We start from the raw sequence: 16748 nt of genomic DNA, 5'->3' as shown, positions 1-16748 counted from the left end.
CACAAAAACTGAATGTTTGAGCTCATAAAGTACTATTTTTCTTGGAAACTCAAGATGATACAATCATGATGTGTTACGTCATGTTAAAGATCTCGTCGAGATGGTTCATTTGAGTCTCCGTTTAAGAAATTTGGTCCTCATTGACCGAAGTTATCGAGCTTCAAAATGTGAAAAGTTACAAATATTATATGTTTGAGCTCATAAAGTACTATTTTTCGTGGAAACTCAAGATGATACAGTCATGATGTGTTACGTCATGTTAAAGATCTCGTAGAGATGGTTCATTTGAGTCTTTGTTTAAGAAATTTGGATTTAATTGCCGAAGTTATCGAGCTTCAAAGTGTGAATAATTACAAAACTGTATGTTTGAGCTCATAAAGTACTATTTTTCGTGGAAACTCAAGATGATACAATCATGATGTGTTACGTCATGTTAAAGATCTCGTCGAGATGGTTCATTTGAGTCTCCGTTTAAGAAATTTGGTCCTCATTGACCGAAGTTATCGAGCTTCAAAATGTGAAAAGTTACAAATATTATATGTTTGAGCTCATAAAGTACTATTTTTCATGGAAACTCAAGATGATACAATCATGATCTGTTACGTCATGTTAAAGATCTCGTCGAGATGGTTCATTTGAGTCTTTGTTTAAGAAATTTGGATTTAATTGCCGAAGTTATCGAGCTTCAAAGTGTGAATATTCACAAAAACTGTATGTTTGAGCTCATAAAATACTATTTTTCTTGGAAACTCAAAAGATGATACAATCATGATGTGTTACGTAATGTTAAAGATCTCGTCGAGATGGTTCATTTGAGTCTTTGTTTAAGAAATTTGGAATTTATTTGCCGAAGTTATCGAGCTTCAAAGTGTGAATAATCACAAAAACTGTATGTTTGAGCTCATAAAGTACTATTTTTAGTGGAAACTCAAGATGATACAATCATGATGTGTTACGTCATGTTAAAGATCTCGTAGAGATGGTTCATTTGAGTCTCCGTTTAAGAAATTTGGTCCTCATTGACCGAAGTTATCGAGCTTCAAAATGTGAAAAGTTACAAATATTATATGTTTCAGCTCATAAAGTACTATTTTTCTTGGAATCTCAAGATGATACAATCATGATGTGTTACGTCATGTTAAAGATCTCGTCGAGATGGTTCATTTGAGACTTTGTTTAAGAAATTTGGAATTTAATTGCCGAAGTTATCGAGCTTCAAAGTGTGAAAAATCACAAAAACTGTATGTTTGAGCTCATAAGGTACTATCTTTCGTGGAAACTCAAGATGATACAATCATGATGTGTTAGGTCATGTTAAAGATCTCGTCGAGATGGTTCATTTGAGTCTTTGTTTAAGAAATTTGGAATTTAATTGCCGAAGTTATCAAGCTTCAAAGTGTGAATAATCACAAAAACTGAATGTTTGAGCTCATAAAGTACTATTTTTCGTGGAAACTCAAGATAATACAATCATGATGTGTTACGTCATGTTAAAGATCTCGTCGAGATGGTTCATTTGAGTCTTTGTTTAAGAAATTTGGAATTTATTTGCCGAAGTTATCGAGCTTCAAAATGTGAATAATCACAAAAACTGAATGTTTGACCTCATAAAGTACTATTTTTCGTGGATACTCAAGATGATACAATCATGATGTGTTACGTCATGTTAAAGATCTCGTCGAGATGGTTAATTTGAGTATTTGTTTAAGAAATTTGGTATTTATTTACCGAAGTTATCGAGCTTCAAAGTGTGAATAATCACAAAAACTGTATGTTTGAGCTCATAAAGTACTATTTTTCGTGGATACTCAAGATGATACAATCATGATGTGTTACGTCATGTTAAAGATCTCGTCGAGATGGTTCATTTGAGTCTTTGTTTAAGAAATTTGGAATTTATTTGCCGAAGTTATCGAGCTTCAAAATGTGAATAATCACAAAAACTGAATGTTTGAGCTCATAAAGTACTATTTTTCTTGGAATCTCAAGATGATACAATCATGACGTGTTACGTAATGTTAAAGATCTCGTCGAGATGGTTAATTTGAGTCTTTGTTTAAGAAATTTGGAATTTAATTGCCGAAGTTATCGAGCTTCAAAGTGTGAAAAATCACAAAAACTGAATGTTTGAGCTCATAAAGTACTATTTTTCTTGGAAACTCAAGATGATACAATCATGATGTGTTACGTCATGTTAAAGATCTCGTAGAGATGGTTCATTTGAGACTTTGTTTAAGAAATTTGGAATTTAATTGCCGAAGTTATCGAGCTTCAAAGTGTGAAAAATCACAAAAACTGTATGTTTGAGCTCATAAGGTACTATCTTTCGTGGAAACTCAAGATGATACAATCATGATGTTTTACGTCATGTTAAAGATCTCGTAGAGATGGTTCATTTGAGTCTTTGTTTAAGAAATTTGGATTTAATTGCCGAAGTTATCGAGCTTCAAAGTGTGAATAATCACAAAAACTGTATGTTTGTGCTCATAAAGTACTATTTTTCGTGGAAACTCAAGATAATACAATCATGATGTGTTACGTCAGGTTAAAGATCTCGTCGAGATGGTTCATTTGAGTCTTTGTTTAAGAAATTTGGAATTTAATTGCCGAAGTTATCGATCTTCAAATTTTGAATAATCACAAAAACTGAATGTTTGAGCTCATAAAGTACTATTTTTCTTGGAATCTCAAGATGATACAATCATGATGTGTTACGTAATGTTAAAGATCTCGTCGAGATTGTTAATTTGAGTCTTTGTTTAAGAAATTTGGAATTTATTTACCGAAGTTATCGAGCTTCAAAGTGTGAATAATCACAAAAACTGTATGTTTGAGCTCATAAAGTACTATTTTTCGTGGAAACTCAAGATGATACAATCATGATGTGTTACGTCATGTTAAAGATCTCGTCGAGATGGTTCATTTGAGTCTTTGTTTAAGAAATTTGGAATTTAATTGCCGAAGTTATCGAGCTTCAAAGTGTGAAAAATCACAAAAACTGAATGTTTGAGCTCATAAAGTACTATTTTTCTTGGAAACTCAAGATGATACAATCATGATGTGTTACGTCATGTTAAAGATCTCGTCGAGATGGTTCATTTGAGTCTTTGGTTAAGAAATTTGGTCCTCATTGACCGAAGTTATCGAGCTTCAACATGTGAAAAGTCACAAAAATTGTATGTTTGAGCTCATAAAGTACTATTTTTCGTGGAAACTCAAGATGATACAATCATGATGTGTTACGTCAGGTTAAAGATCTCGTCGAGATGGTTCATTTGAGTCTTTGTTTAAGAAATTTGGAATTTAATTGCCGAAGTTATCGAGCTTCAAAGTGTGAAAAATCACAAAAACTGAATGTTTGAGCTCATAAAGTACTATTTTTCGTGGAATCTCAAGATGATACAATCATGATGTGTTACGTCATGTTAAAGATCTCGTCGAGATGGTTCATTTGAGTCTTTGTTTAAGAAATTTGGATTTAATTGCCGAAGTTATCGAGCTTCAAAGTGTGAATATTCACAAAAACTGTATGTTTGAGCTCATAAAATACTATTTTTCTTGGAAACTCAAAAGATGATACAATCATGATGTGTTACGTCATGTTAAAGATCTCGTCGAGATGGTTCATTTGAGTCTTTGTTTAAGAAATTTGGAATTTATTTGCCGAAGTTATCGAGCTTCAAAGTGTGAATAATCACAAAAACTGTATGTTTGTGCTCATAAAGTACTATTTTTCTTGGAAACTTAAGATGATACAATCATGATGTGTTACGTCATGTTAAAAATCTCGTCGAGATGGTTCATTTGAGTCTCCGTTTAAGAAATTTGGTCCTCATTGACCGAAGTTATCGAGCTTCAAAATGTGAAAAGTTACAAATATTATATGTTTCAGCTCATAAAGTACTATTTTTCTTGGAATCTCAAGATGATACAATCATGATGTGTTACGTCATGTTAAAGATCTCGTCGAGATGGTTCATTTGAGACTTTATTTAAGAAATTTGGAATTTAATTGCCGAAGTTATCGAGCTTCAAAGTGTGAATAATCACAAAAACTGTATGTTTGTGCTCATAAAGTACTATTTTTCGTGGAAACTCAAGATAATACAATCATGATGTGTTACGTCAGGTTAAAGATCTCGTCGAGATGGTTCATTTGAGTCTTTGTTTAAGAAATTTGGAATTTAATTGCCGAAGTTATCGATCTTCAAATTTTGAATAATCACAAAAACTGAATGTTTGAGCTCATAAAGTACTATTTTTCTTGGAATCTCAAGATGATACAATCATGATGTGTTACGTAATGTTAAAGATCTCGTCGAGATTGTTAATTTGAGTCTTTGTTTAAGAAATTTGGAATTTATTTACCGAAGTTATCGAGCTTCAAAGTGTGAATAATCACAAAAACTGTATGTTGGAGCTCATAAAGTACTATTTTTCGTGGAAACTCAAGATGATACAATCATGATGTGTTACGTCATGTTAAAGATCTCGTCGAGATGGTTCATTTGAGTCTTTGTTTAAGAAATTTGGAATTTAATTGCCGAAGTTATCGAGCTTCAAAGTGTGAAAAATCACAAAAACTGAATGTTTGAGCTCATAAAGTACTATTTTTCTTGGAAACTCAAGATGATACAATCATGATGTGTTACGTCATGTTAAAGATCTCGTCGAGATGGTTCATTTGAGTCTTTGGTTAAGAAATTTGGTCCTCATTGACCGAAGTTATCGAGCTTCAAAGTGTGAATAATCACAAAAACTGTATGTTTGTGCTCATAAAGTACTATTTTTCGTGGAAACTCAAGATAATACAATCATGATGTGTTACGTCAGGTTAAAGATCTCGTCGAGATGGTTCATTTGAGTCTTTGTTTAAGAAATTTGGAATTTAATTGCCGAAGTTATCGAGCTTCAAAGTGTGAAAAATCACAAAAACTGAATGTTTGAGCTCATAAAGTACTATTTTTCGTGGAATCTCAAGATGATACAATCATGATGTGTTACGTCATGTTAAAGATCTCGTCGAGATGGTTCATTTGAGTCTTTGTTTAAGAAATTTGGATTTAATTGCCGAAGTTATCGAGCTTCAAAGTGTGAATATTCACAAAAACTGTATGTTTGAGCTCATAAAATACTATTTTTCTTGGAAACTCAAAAGATGATACAATCATGATGTGTTACGTCATGTTAAAGATCTCGTCGAGATGGTTCATTTGAGACTTTGTTTAAGAAATTTGGAATTTAATTGCCGAAGTTATCGAGCTTCAAAGTGTGAAAAATCACAAAAACTCTATGTTTGAGCTCATAAAGTACTATCTTTCGTGGAAACTCAAGATGATACAATCATGATGTGTTACGTCATGTTAAAGATCTCGTCGAGATGGTTCATTTGAGACTTTGTTTAAGAAATTTGGAATTTAATTGCCGAAGTTATCGAGCTTCAAAGTGTGAAAAATCACAAAAACTGTATGTTTGAGCTCATAAGGTACTATTTTTCGTGGAAACTCAAGATGATACAGTCATGATGTGTTACGTCATGTTAAAGATCTCGTAGAGATGGTTCATTTGAGTCTTTGTTTAAGAAATTTGGATTTAATTGCCGAAGTTATCGAGCTTCAAAGTGTGAATAATTACAAAAACTGTATGTTTGAGCTCATAAAGTACTATTTTTCGTGGAAACTCAAGATGATACAATCATGATGTGTTACGTCATGTTAAAGATCTCGTCGAGATGGTTCATTTGAGACTTTGTTTAAGAAATTTGGATTTAATTGCCGAAGTTATCGAGCTTCAAATTTTGAATAATCACAAAAACTGTATGTTTGAGCTCATAAAGTACTATTTTTCGTGGAAACTCAAGATGATACAATCATGATGTGTTACGTCATGTTAAAGATCTCGTCGAGATGGTTCATTTGAGACTTTGTTTAAGAAATTTGGATTTAATTGCCGAAGTTATCGAGCTTCAAAGTGTGAATAATTACAAAAACTGTATGTTTGAGCTCATAAAGTACTATTTTTCGTGGAAACTCAAGATGATACAATCATGATGTGTTACGTCATGTTAAAGATCTCGTCGAGATGGTTCATTTGAGTCTTTGTTTAAGAAATTTGGATTTAATTGCCGAAGTTATCGAGCTTCAAAGTGTGAATAATTACAAAAACTGTATGTTTGAGCTCATAAAGTACTATTTTTCGTGGAAACTCAAGATGATACAATCATGATGTGTTACGTCATGTTAAAGATCTCGTCGAGATGGTTCATTTGAGTCTCCGTTTAAGAAATTTGATTCTCATTGACCGAAGTTATCGAGCTTCAAAATGTGAAAAGTTACAAATATTATAGGTTTGAGCTCATAAAGTACTATTTTTCGTGGAAACTCAAGATGATACAATCATGATGTGTTACGTCATGTTAAAGATCTCGTCGAGATGGTTCATTTGAGTCTTTGTTTAAGAAATTTGGAATTTAATTGCCGAAGTTATCGAGCTTCAAAGTGTGAAAAATCACAAAAACTGAATGTTTGAGCTCATAAAGTACTATTTTTCTTGGAAACTCAAGATGATACAATCATGATGTGTTACGTCATGTTAAAGATCTCGTCGAGATGGTTCATTTGAGTCTTTGTTTAAGAAATTTGGAATTTATTTGCCGAAGTTATCGAGCTTCAAAGTGTGAATAATCACAAATATTATATGTTTGAGCTCATAAAATACTATTTTTCGTGGAAACTCAAGATGATACAGTCATGATGTGTTACGTCATGTTAAAGATCTCGTAGAGATGGTTCATTTGAGTCTTTGTTTAAGAAATTTGGATTTAATTGCCGAAGTTATCGAGCTTCAAAGTGTGAATAATTACAAAAACTGTATGTTTGAGCTCATAAAGTACTATTTTTCGTGGAAACTCAAGATGATACAATCATGATGTGTTACGTCATGTTAAAGATCTCGTCGAGATGGTTCATTTGAGTCTCCGTTTAAGAAATTTGATTCTCATTGACCGAAGTTATCGAGCTTCAAAATGTGAAAAGTTACAAATATTATATGTTTGAGCTCATAAAGTACTATTTTTCGTGGAAACTCAAGATGATACAATCATGATGTGTTACGTCATGTTAAAGATCTCGTCGAGATGGTTCATTTGAGTCTTTGTTTAAGAAATTTGGAATTTATTTGCCGAAGTTATCGAGCTTCAAAGTGTGAATAATCACAAAAACTGTATGTTTGAGCTCATAAAGTACTATTTTTCGTGGAAACTTAAGATGATACAATCATGATGTGTTACGTCATGTTAAAAATCTCGTCGAGATGGTTCATTTGAGTCTCCGTTTAAGAAATTTGGTCCTCATTGACCGAAGTTATCGAGCTTCAAAATGTGAAAAGTTACAAATATTATATGTTTCAGCTCATAAAGTACTATCTTTCGTGGAAACTCAAGATGATACAATCATGATGTGTTACGTCATGTTAAAGATCTCGTCGAGATGGTTCATTTGAGTCTTTGTTTAAGAAATTTGGAATTTAATTGCCGAAGTTATCGAGCTTCAAATTTTGAATAATCACAAAAACTGTATGTTTGAGCTCATAAAGTACTATTTTTCGTGGAAACTCAAGATGATACAATCATGATGTGTTACGTCATGTTAAACATCTCGTCGAGATGGTTCATTTGAGTCTCCGTTTAAGAAATTTGGTCCTCATTGACCGAAGTTATCGAGCTTCAAAATGTGAAAAGTTACAAATATTATATGTTTGAGCTCATAAAGTACTATTTTTCGTGGAAACTCAAGATGATACAATCATGATGTGTTACGTCATGTTAAAGATCTCGTCGAGATGGTTCATTTGAGTCTCCGTTTAAGAAATTTGGTCCTCATTGACCGAAGTTATCGAGCTTCAAAATGTGAAAAGTTACAAATATTATATGTTTGAGCTCATAAAGTACTATATTTCGTGGAAACTCAAGATGATACAGTCATGATGTGTTACGTCATGTTAAAGATCTCGTAGAGATGGTTCATTTGAGTCTTTGTTTAAGAAATTTGGATTTAATTGCCGAAGTTATCGAGCTTCAAAGTGTGAATAATTACAAAAACTGTATATTTGAGCTCATAAAGTACTATTTTTCGTGGAAACTCAAGATGATACAATCATGATGTGTTACGTCATGTTAAAGATCTCGTCGAGATGGTTCATTTGAGTCTCCGTTTAAGAAATTTGATTCTCATTGACCGAAGTTATCGAGCTTCAAAATGTGAAAAGTTACAAATATTATAGGTTTGAGCTCATAAAGTACTATTTTTCGTGGAAACTCAAGATGATACAATCATGATGTGTTACGTCATGTTAAAGATCTCGTCGAGATGGTTCATTTGAGTCTTTGTTTAAGAAATTTGGAATTTAATTGCCGAAGTTATCGAGCTTCAAATTTTGAATAATCACAAAAACTGTATGTTTGAGCTCATAAAGTACTATTTTTCGTGGAAACTCAAGATGATACAATCATGATGTGTTACGTCATGTTAAAGATCTCGTCGAGATGGTTCATTTGAGACTTTGTTTAAGAAATTTGGAATTTAATTGCCGAAGTTATCGAGCTTCAAAGTGTGAAAAATCACAAAAACTCTATGTTTGAGCTCATAAAGTACTATCTTTCGTGGAAACTCAAGATGATACAATCATGATGTGTTACGTCATGTTAAAGATCTCGTCGAGATGGTTCATTTGAGACTTTGTTTAAGAAATTTGGAATTTAATTGCCGAAGTTATCGAGCTTCAAAGTGTGAAAAATCACAAAAACTGTATGTTTGAGCTCATAAGGTACTATTTTTCGTGGAAACTCAAGATGATACAGTCATGTGTTACGTCATGTTAAAGATCTCGTAGAGATGGTTCATTTGAGTCTTTGTTTAAGAAATTTGGAATTTAATTGCCGAAGTTATCGAGCTTCAAAGTGTGAATAATTACAAAAACTGTATGTTTGAGCTCATAAAGTACTATTTTTCGTGGAAACTCAAGATGATACAATCATGATGTGTTACGTCATGTTAAAGATCTCGTCGAGATGGTTCATTTGAGACTTTGTTTAAGAAATTTGGAATTTAATTGCCGAAGTTATCGAGCTTCAAAGTGTGAAAAATCACAAAAACTGTATGTTTGAGCTCATAAGGTACTATTTTTCGTGGAAACTCAAGATGATACAGTCATGATGTGTTACGTCATGTTAAAGATCTCGTAGAGATGGTTCATTTGAGTCTTTGTTTAAGAAATTTGGAATTTAATTGCCGAAGTTATCGAGCTTCAAAGTGTGAATAATTACAAAAACTGTATGTTTGAGCTCATAAAGTACTATTTTTCGTGGAAACTCAAGATGATACAATCATGATGTGTTACGTCATGTTAAAGATCTCGTCGAGATGGTTCATTTGAGTCTCCGTTTAAGAAATTTGATTCTCATTGACCGAAGTTATCGAGCTTCAAAATGTGAAAAGTTACAAATATTATATGTTTGAGCTCATAAAGTACTATTTTTCGTGGAAACTCAAGATGATACAATCATGATGTGTTACGTCATGTTAAAGATCTCGTCGAGATGGTTCATTTGAGACTTTGTTTAAGAAATTTGGATTTAATTGCCGAAGTTATCGAGCTTCAAAGTGTGAATAATTACAAAAACTGTATGTTTGAGCTCATAAAGTACTATTTTTCGTGGAAACTCAAGATGATACAATCATGATGTGTTACGTCATGTTAAAGATCTCGTCGAGATGGTTCATTTGAGTCTTTGTTTAAGAAATTTGGATTTAATTGCCGAAGTTATCGAGCTTCAAAGTGTGAATAATTACAAAAACTGTATGTTTGAGCTCATAAAGTACTATTTTTCGTGGAAACTCAAGATGATACAATCATGATGTGTTACGTCATGTTAAAGATCTCGTCGAGATGGTTCATTTGAGTCTCCGTTTAAGAAATTTGATTCTCATTGACCGAAGTTATCGAGCTTCAAAATGTGAAAAGTTACAAATATTATAGGTTTGAGCTCATAAAGTACTATTTTTCGTGGAAACTCAAGATGATACAATCATGATGTGTTACGTCATGTTAAAGATCTCGTCGAGATGGTTCATTTGAGTCTTTGTTTAAGAAATTTGGAATTTAATTGCCGAAGTTATCGAGCTTCAAAGTGTGAAAAATCACAAAAACTGAATGTTTGAGCTCATAAAGTACTATTTTTCTTGGAAACTCAAGATGATACAATCATGATGTGTTACGTCATGTTAAAGATCTCGTCGAGATGGTTCATTTGAGTCTTTGTTTAAGAAATTTGGAATTTATTTGCCGAAGTTATCGAGCTTCAAAGTGTGAATAATCACAAATATTATATGTTTGAGCTCATAAAATACTATTTTTCGTGGAAACTCAAGATGATACAGTCATGATGTGTTACGTCATGTTAAAGATCTCGTAGAGATGGTTCATTTGAGTCTTTGTTTAAGAAATTTGGAATTTAATTGCCGAAGTTATCGAGCTTCAAAATGTGAATAATTACAAAAACTGTATGTTTGAGCTCATAAAGTACTATTTTTCGTGGAAACTCAAGATGATACAATCATGATGTGTTACGTCATGTTAAAGATCTCGTCGAGATGGTTCATTTGAGACTTTGTTTAAGAAATTTGGAATTTAATTGCCGAAGTTATCGAGCTTCAAAGTGTGAAAAATCACAAAAACTGTATGTTTGAGCTCATAAGGTACTATTTTTCGTGGAAACTCAAGATGATACAGTCATGATGTGTTACGTCATGTTAAAGATCTCGTAGAGATGGTTCATTTGAGTCTTTGTTTAAGAAATTTGGAATTTAATTGCCGAAGTTATCGAGCTTCAAAGTGTGAAAAATCACAAAAACTCTATGTTTGAGCTCATAAAGTACTATCTTTCGTGGAAACTCAAGATGATACAATCATGATGTGTTACGTCATGTTAAAGATCTCGTCGAGATGGTTCATTTGAGTCTTTGTTTAAGAAATTTGGAATTTAATTGCCGAAGTTATCGAGCTTCAAATTTTGAATAATCACAAAAACTGTATGTTTGAGCTCATAAAGTACTATTTTTCGTGGAAACTCAAGATGATACAATCATGATGTGTTACGTCATGTTAAACATCTCGTCGAGATGGTTCATTTGAGTCTCCGTTTAAGAAATTTGGTCCTCATTGACCGAAGTTATCGAGCTTCAAAATGTGAAAAGTTACAAATATTATATGTTTGAGCTCATAAAGTACTATTTTTCGTGGAAACTCAAGATGATACAATCATGATGTGTTACGTCATGTTAAAGATCTCGTCGAGATTGTTCATTTGAGTCTCCGTTTAAGAAATTTGGTCCTCATTGACCGAAGTTATCGAGCTTCAAAATGTGAAAAGTTACAAATATTATATGTTTGAGCTCATAAAGTACTATATTTCGTGGAAACTCAAGATGATACAGTCATGATGTGTTACGTCATGTTAAAGATCTCGTAGAGATGGTTCATTTGAGTCTTTGTTTAAGAAATTTGGATTTAATTGCCGAAGTTATCGAGCTTCAAAGTGTGAATAATTACAAAAACTGTATATTTGAGCTCATAAAGTACTATTTTTCGTGGAAACTCAAGATGATACAATCATGATGTGTTACGTCATGTTAAAGATCTCGTCGAGATGGTTCATTTGAGTCTCCGTTTAAGAAATTTGATTCTCATTGACCGAAGTTATCGAGCTTCAAAATGTGAAAAGTTACAAATATTATAGGTTTGAGCTCATAAAGTACTATTTTTCGTGGAAACTCAAGATGATACAATCATGATGTGTTACGTCATGTTAAAGATCTCGTCGAGATGGTTCATTTGAGTCTTTGTTTAAGAAATTTGGAATTTAATTGCCGAAGTTATCGAGCTTCAAATTTTGAATAATCACAAAAACTGTATGTTTGAGCTCATAAAGTACTATTTTTCGTGGAAACTCAAGATGATACAATCATGATGTGTTACGTCATGTTAAAGATCTCGTCGAGATGGTTCATTTTAGTCTTTGTTTAAGAAATTTGGAATTTAATTGCCGAAGTTATCGAGCTTCAAAGTGTGAATAATTACAAAAACTGTATGTTTGAGCTCATAAAGTACTATTTTTCGTGGAAACTCAAGATGATACAATCATGATGTGTTACGTCATGTTAAAGATCTCGTCGAGATGGTTCATTTGAGACTTTGTTTAAGAAATTTGGAATTTAATTGCCGAAGTTATCGAGCTTCAAAGTGTGAAAAATCACAAAAACTGTATGTTTGAGCTCATAAGGTACTATTTTTCGTGGAAACTCAAGATGATACAGTCATGATGTGTTACGTCATGTTAAAGATCTCGTAGAGATGGTTCATTTGAGTCTTTGTTTAAGAAATTTGGAATTTAATTGCCGAAGTTATCGAGCTTCAAAGTGTGAATAATTACAAAAACTGTATGTTTGAGCTCATAAAGTACTATTTTTCGTGGAAACTCAAGATGATACAATCATGATGTGTTACGTCATGTTAAAGATCTCGTCGAGATGGTTCATTTGAGTCTCCGTTTAAGAAATTTGGTCCTCATTGACCGAAGTTATCGAGCTTCAAAATGTGAAAAGTTACAAATATTATATGTTTGAGCTCATAAAGTACTATATTTCGTGGAAACTCAAGATGATACAGTCATGATGTGTTACGTCATGTTAAAGATCTCGTAGAGATGGTTCATTTGAGTCTTTGTTTAAGAAATTTGGATTTAATTGCCGAAGTTATCGAGCTTCAAAGTGTGAATAATTACAAAAACTGTATATTTGAGCTCATAAAGTACTATTTTTCGTGGAAACTCAAGATGATACAATCATGATGTGTTACGTCATGTTAAAGATCTCGTCGAGATGGTTCATTTGAGTCTCCGTTTAAGAAATTTGATTCTCATTGACCGAAGTTATCGAGCTTCAAAATGTGAAAAGTTACAAATATTATATGTTTGAGCTCATAAAGTACTATTTTTCGTGGAAACTCAAGATGATACAATCATGATGTGTTACGTCATGTTAAAGATCTCGTCGAGATGGTTCATTTGAGTCTTTGTTTAAGAAATTTGGAATTTAATTGCCGAAGTTATCGAGCTTCAAATTTTGAATAATCACAAAAACTGTATGTTTGAGCTCATAAAGTACTATTTTTCGTGGAAACTCAAAATGATACAATCATGATGTGTTACGTCATGTTAAAGATCTCGTCGAGATGGTTCATTTGAGACTTTGTTTAAGAAATTTGGAATTTAATTGCCGAAGTTATCGAGCTTCAAAGTGTGAAAAATCACAAAAACTCTATGTTTGAGCTCATAAAGTACTATCTTTCGTGGAAACTCAAGATGATACAATCATGATGTGTTACGTCATGTTAAAGATCTCGTCGAGATGGTTCATTTGAGTCTTTGTTTAAGAAATTTGGAATTTAATTGCCGAAGTTATCGAGCTTCAAAGTGTGAATAATTACAAAAACTGTATGTTTGAGCTCATAAAGTACTATTTTTCGTGGAAACTCAAGATGATACAATCATGATGTGTTACGTCATGTTAAAGATCTCGTCGAGATGGTTCATTTGAGACTTTGTTTAAGAAATTTGGAATTTAATTGCCGAAGTTATCGAGCTTCAAAGTGTGAAAAATCACAAAAACTGTATGTTTGAGCTCATAAGGTACTATTTTTCGTGGAAACTCAAGATGATACAGTCATGATGTGTTACGTCATGTTAAAGATCTCGTAGAGATGGTTCATTTGAGTCTTTGTTTAAGAAATTTGGAATTTAATTGCCGAAGTTATCGAGCTTCAAAGTGTGAAAAATCACAAAACTCTATGTTTGAGCTCATAAAGTACTATCTTTCGTGGAAACTCAAGATGATACAATCATGATGTGTTACGTCATGTTAAAGATCTCGTCGAGATGGTTCATTTGAGTCTTTGTTTAAGAAATTTGGAATTTAATTGCCGAAGTTATCGAGCTTCAAATTTTGAATAATCACAAAAACTGTATGTTTGAGCTCATAAAGTACTATTTTTCGTGGAAACTCAAGATGATACAATCATGATGTGTTACGTCATGTTAAACATCTCGTCGAGATGGTTCATTTGAGTCTCCGTTTAAGAAATTTGGTCCTCATTGACCGAAGTTATCGAGCTTCAAAATGTGAAAAGTTACAAATATTATATGTTTGAGCTCATAAAGTACTATTTTTCGTGGAAACTCAAGATGATACAATCATGATGTGTTACGTCATGTTAAAGATCTCGTCGAGATTGTTCATTTGAGTCTCCGTTTAAGAAATTTGGTCCTCATTGACCGAAGTTATCGAGCTTCAAAATGTGAAAAGTTACAAATATTATAGGTTTGAGCTCATAAAGTACTATTTTTCGTGGAAACTCAAGATGATACAATCATGATGTGTTACGTCATGTTAAAGATCTCGTCGAGATGGTTCATTTGAGTCTTTGTTTAAGAAATTTGGAATTTAATTGCCGAAGTTATCGAGCTTCAAATTTTGAATAATCACAAAAACTGTATGTTTGAGCTCATAAAGTACTATTTTTCGTGGAAACTCAAGATGATACAATCATGATGTGTTACGTCATGTTAAAGATCTCGTCGAGATGGTTCATTTGAGACTTTGTTTAAGAAATTTGGAATTTAATTGCCGAAGTTATCGAGCTTCAAAGTGTGAAAAATCACAAAAACTCTATGTTTGAGCTCATAAAGTACTATCTTTCGTGGAAACTCAAGATGATACAATCATGATGTGTTACGTCATGTTAAAGATCTCGTCGAGATGGTTCATTTGAGACTTTGTTTAAGAAATTTGAAATTTAATTGCCGAAGTTATCGAGCTTCAAAGTGTGAAAAATCACAAAAACTGTATGTTTGAGCTCATAAGGTACTATTTTTCGTGGAAACTCAAGATGATACAGTCATGATGTGTTACGTCATGTTAAAGATCTCGTAGAGATGGTTCATTTGAGTCTTTGTTTAAGAAATTTGGAATTTAATTGCCGAAGTTATCGAGCTTCAAAGTGTGAATAATTACAAAAACTGTATGTTTGAGCTCATAAAGTACTATTTTTCGTGGAAACTCAAGATGATACAATCATGATGTGTTACGTCATGTTAAAGATCTCGTCGAGATGGTTCATTTGAGACTTTGTTTAAGAAATTTGGAATTTAATTGCCGAAGTTATCGAGCTTCAAAGTGTGAAAAATCACAAAAACTGTATGTTTGAGCTCATAAGGTACTATTTTTCGTGGAAACTCAAGATGATACAGTCATGATGTGTTACGTCATGTTAAAGATCTCGTAGAGATGGTTCATTTGAGTCTTTGTTTAAGAAATTTGGAATTTAATTGCCGAAGTTATCGAGCTTCAAAGTGTGAATAATTACAAAAACTGTATGTTTGAGCTCATAAAGTACTATTTTTCGTGGAAACTCAAGATGATACAATCATGATGTGTTACGTCATGTTAAAGATCTCGTCGAGATGGTTCATTTGAGTCTCCGTTTAAGAAATTTGATTCTCATTGACCGAAGTTATCGAGCTTCAAAATGTGAAATGTTACAAATATTATAGGTTTGAGCTCATAAAGTACTATCTTTCGTGGAAACTCAAGATGATACAATCATGATGTGTTACGTCATGTTAAAGATCTCGTCGAGATGGTTCATTTGAGACTTGTTTAAGAAATTTGGAATTTAATTGCCGAAGTTATCGAGCTTCAAAGTGTGAAAAATCACATAAACTGTATGTTTGAGCTCATAAGGTACTATTTTTCGTGGAAACTCAAGATGATACAGTCATGATGTGTTACGTCATGTTAAAGATCTCGTAGAGATGGTTCATTTGAGTCTTTGTTTAAGAAATTTGGAATTTAATTGCCGAAGTTATCAAGCTTCAAAGTGTGAAAAATCACAAAAACTGAATGTTTGAGCTCATAAAGTACTATTTTTCTTGGAAACTCAAGATGATACAATCATGATGTGTTACGTCATGTTAAAGATCTCGTCGAGATGGTTCATTTGAGTCTTTGTTTAAGAAATTTGGATTTAATTGCCGAAGTTATCGAGCTTCAAAGTGTGAATAATTACAAAAACTGTATGTTTGAGCTCATAAAGTACTATTTTTCGTGGAAACTCAAGATGATACAATCATGATGTGTTACGTCATGTTAAAGATCTCGTCGAGATGGTTCATTTGAGTCTCCGTTTAAGAAATTTGGTCCTCATTGACCGAAGTTATCGAGCTTCAAAATGTGAAAAGTTACAAATATTATATGTTTGAGCTCATAAAGTACTATATTTCGTGGAAACTCAAGATGATACAGTCATGATGTGTTACGTCATGTTAAAGATCTCGTAGAGATGGTTCATTTGAGTCTTTGTTTAAGAAATTTGGATTTAATTGCCGAAGTTATCGAGCTTCAAAGTGTGAATAATTACAAAAACTGTATGTTTGAGCTCATAAAGTACTATTTTTCGTGGAAACTCAAGATGATACAATCATGATGTGTTACGTCATGTTAAAGATCTCGTCGAGATGGTTCATTTGAGTCTTTGTTTAAGAAATTTGGAATTTAATTGCCGAAGTTATCGAGCTTCAAATTTTGAATAATCACAAAACTGTATGTTTGAGCTCATAAAGTACTATTTTTCGTGGA

Source organism: Euwallacea fornicatus, unplaced genomic scaffold (genome assembly GCF_040115645.1).
Source record: "Euwallacea fornicatus isolate EFF26 unplaced genomic scaffold, ASM4011564v1 scaffold_47, whole genome shotgun sequence".
Lineage (NCBI taxonomy): Eukaryota > Metazoa > Arthropoda > Insecta > Coleoptera > Curculionidae > Euwallacea > Euwallacea fornicatus.
Note: the sequence above shows the minus strand (reverse complement) of the source record.